This window comes from Spermophilus citellus (assembly GCF_964194105.1).
Source record: "Spermophilus citellus genome assembly, chromosome: 6".
In the NCBI taxonomy this organism is placed as follows: domain Eukaryota; kingdom Metazoa; phylum Chordata; class Mammalia; order Rodentia; family Sciuridae; genus Spermophilus; species Spermophilus citellus.
In genome coordinates this window covers 29,511,319-29,515,410 of record NC_138187.1, presented here as the reverse complement: position 1 = coordinate 29,515,410, position 4,092 = coordinate 29,511,319, and positions in this window count along the sequence as shown.

Genomic DNA, 4,092 nt, shown 5'->3' with positions numbered 1-4,092 from the left:
GTGCACCACGTGGGTTATTACCAGCCAGGGGTGGGGGTGGGGGGGTTCTGTCCCCTCCACTTCCCAGGACTTGCCGATCAGCGAGACCGAGCAGCTGCAGTGTACCAATTAATGACGTGCTGCCTCGCACAGTGCTCTAATTACTATTCAGGATCGTGAGACTGCTCACCTGCAGCAGGTCCTGGGGCAGACAATAGCACAACTGCCTCTTCTCAGTGCCATCCCCTCCCGGCAGCGCCTAGCTGGGTACCAGGTGCTCAGAGCCCCATCCAACAGGGCAGCAGGCAGCTGATTCCCGCTCTCATGGACTACGCCTTAGAGTCACCTGGAAGGTTTAATGAAGCACTGAGGCCCCATTCCAAGGATGCTGGTTTAATTGGATGAGCAGGAGCCTGGGCATCAGGCTTTTAACAAACGTCCCAGCCCAGTGTGGTGGTGGGGCACACCTGCAATCCCAGCTACTGGGGAGGCTGAGGCAGGAGGATCACAAGTTCAAAGCCAGCCTCAGCAACTAAGCCAGGCCCTAAGCAACTCAGTAAGACCCTGTGTCTAAATAAAATATAAAATAGGACTGGGGATGTGGCTCAATGGTTAAGCACCCCTGGGTTCAATCCTGGGTACCAAAAATAAATGAATAAATAAACAAACTTCCTAGAAGGCTCTACCATAGAGTGGAGGCTGAGATCAAGTTCCCACGAATCGTGTGCCTTGGTGCGAAGTTCCCTCCCACTTCAGGTCTCACCCACCACAGGGTCTCCAGCTCCTCACTGCAGCCGATGATTCCCAAAGCTCAATGTCCAGCCTAGAAAGGGTTTAGGCTTCAAATCTAATCAGAGGGACAGGGACAGGTGCCTACAGCACAGGGCTCATCACCCCCTCAAGCAGATCTCGGTGAATGGGGCCTCCACAGGGGGGAGCAGCTGTATTTGCCATTCGCTGTAGGCGGTCAGTGATGGGCAGCCAACTTGGGCAGTGGGAGGATCTGAGGTATCTTCAGTACAGGTGGGTACAAGGGGTACTTGGCTTCAGGATACAGGTGGGTACAAGGGGAATTGGCTCCGAGGCTCACTGATATCACCATGAATCCCATCTATTCTTGCTGATTCGCCGTGGCCAGGTGTGGGATCAGGTAGCACAGGAGTGGTGTTCCTTTTAAAATAGCAGTAAAAACTGGGCTCAGCAGCACACACACCTGTAATTCCAGCGACTCAGAAGGCTGAGGCAGGAGGGTGGCAAGTTTGAGGCCAGCTTGGACACCTTAGCCAGGCCCTGTCTCAAAATTCAAAAAATAAAATAAATAAATGAAAAAGAAATGGGGATGTGGCTCAGTGGTAAAGCGTTCCTGAGTTCAACCCCCCTGCAAAAAAAATAAAATAAAATAATAAAAAGAAGATGATGGTAAAGCCGGATCTCAATAATCTCTCTTCCTCCAAAGCTTAACCAACCGTTTGTAGGGTTGGAGGAAGAGCAAGAAAGAGAGAGGGCATTATTGTTACCAGCCAGGCATATGAGTGAAGACCAGTAAGAAACAGATGTGGCGCTTACAAGAGGATCAAGTAAACTTAAGGGAACTATTTACAAAGGTGAGAGCTAAGAGAACCAACAAAGGAAGGTGAAGATTGACCATGGCCCCCCACTCCCCAGGCATGAAGGGCACGGGATTGCTCAACTAAGAGAGGCCTCAGATGGACACAGTCAGAGTCCAATTTGGAAGAGTAGGCACTGGGGGAATTGATACTCTGTAGGGTCTCAGCACAGTTTGTCTCCTTCAAAACTGATGTGGAACTTGATCACCATTGGAGCCGTGTGGGGAGATGGGTCTTAAGAAGTGATTAGGTCATTCGGAGGGGCCGATGCCTTTCTTGCAGGACTGGATGAATTCTCTTGGGAGAGGGTTAGTTATTGGGAGAGCAGATTGTTATAAAGTGGGTCCACCTTTCCTTCATGCACCCACTTGGCCTTCTGCTTGTCCACCGTGTTGGGGTGGAGCATGGCATCCTCACCAGATATGGCTACCCAACCTTGATTTCCAGAACTGAGAACTAAATCAACTTCTTTTCCTTATAAGTTACTCAGTCTCAGGCACTTTATTATAGCAGGAGAAAATGGACTGAGACATACTCCAACTGCACTGTCAGCCTGTCCCCTAACCTTCTGCTGGCCTTCCCCTTGGCTGGATGTAACTGGGAGAGGCCATCCACAGAGGTCACCTTCCAGGCACAGAGCCGGTGGAAGAGTGTGGAGAACGCACCTAGAGGGACAAGTGTGAACCCCCTGCATGCTGGGCAATCATTCAGATGACATCCACTCTCTCCGTCCCATGGAGCCAGTGGTAGTCACATTAAACTCACCCTTGGAAACCCCCATCTGTTCTTCACCCGCATTCCATCACCAGGTCCTACTGATTTCCCCTTCCAGACATTTCTGGAGTGAATTCTTCCCGCCTCTGTCCAGATTCTTGCCTTCATTACCTCTGTCTTACACTCCTGCAGTTAACTTTCCAACCGGCTTCTCTATATGCAGTCAGACCCACCTCCCAACACTCAGTGGACTTGACCGTGGCCCCTTCTAGCTGAAACCTATCCAGGTAACCCCCACTGCTTCAGGACAACAGGCAGCTTTGCCTGTGTGCTCTGGGGCTGTAGACCTGTCGGTGAGGTTGGTGACCAGCTGGCTAAAGGGTCTGGGTCTCAGGCTGGGGATCTAGCTCATTTGGTAGAGCTCCTGCCTCGCATGCACAAGGGCATGGGTTCAATCCCCAGCACCACAAGAAAAAAAAAAAAAAAAGAGTTTGGGTCTCCTCCTTGGACAATGGGAAAGCAAGATTTTGTTCCTGTTGGTGGTGGGAATGGTGTTGACATTTCATTTTGAGAAATTTCATAAGTTTGGACTTTCTGAAAATTGTAAAATTAGTACAAAGTAGTCCCAAATAGTACAAAGTAGACCCTTTATGCAGATTCTCCAAATATTAACATCTTTGCAGGGCGATGATTCAAAAGCAAGAGATACCATACTTTAATCTACAAACCTCATTTGAATTTCTCCAGGGGTCCCACTGTGTACTTCTTCTGACCCAGGATGCAGTCTAGAATCACTTGGCTTTTAGTTGTTAAGGGTCTTTAATCTCCTTTAATCTGAAGCAGGTCTTCCGTCTTTGATCTTGACACTTATGAACAGAATCAGCCAGTTATTTTCTGGAATTATCCTCCATGTACCTTTATTAATGTTTCCTCACCTCTAAATTCCAATTCTACATTTTTGGTGAGACACAAAACCAAATTGTGTCTTTCTCTTGTGCCTCCCATTAAGGGGTACAGGAGGTCAGTTCCTTCCAATACTGGTGGTGTTAATTGTGACTATTGGATTAAGATGCTCACTGCAGGGATGGGGATGTAGCTCAGTGGTAAAGCACTTGCCAAGTGTGCCCAAGGCCCTGGGCTCCATCCCCAGTGATGAAAAAAAAAAATCTTTGCCATCTTTCTCCAGCATAAAATTACTATTTTCCCCTTTGTTAAAAAGTATCCTGTGGGAGAAATAATTTGATACTATGCAAACATCTTATTTCATATATAATTTTTTGCCCACGTTTGTCTTATTATTGTTGAATTGTAAGAACCTTTTGCCCATCTGTTATTGATGTTAAACAACTTATTATTGATGGTTAACATCTACTATTGACACCTATATATTTAACATATATTCATGACACTTAACCTCAAACAAAGATCACTGTGGCATTTGACAAATTCATCATGCTTTCTATCTTCAGCACAGCGATGAATTAACACTGTAAGAAAAGGCAAGGAATCCACCCAACCAGATGATCTCCAGGGACCAAAATGGTCCACCCAACATGTCCAAATCACATCCCTGAGAAGGGACTTGTATCAAGAATATATAAAGAGCTCTTACAATTCAATAATAATAAGACAAACATGCTTTTTTAAAAAAAATAGGCAACGATTCTGAGTAAGATATCTCTCAGGAGGGCTGAGGCTGGGGTGTATTTCTGTGGTAGAGCACTTCTCTAGCATAGAGACACAGAACTTCCATTTGCAGTGGTGGTAAAGGCCAGAACCCGGAACCTTCATG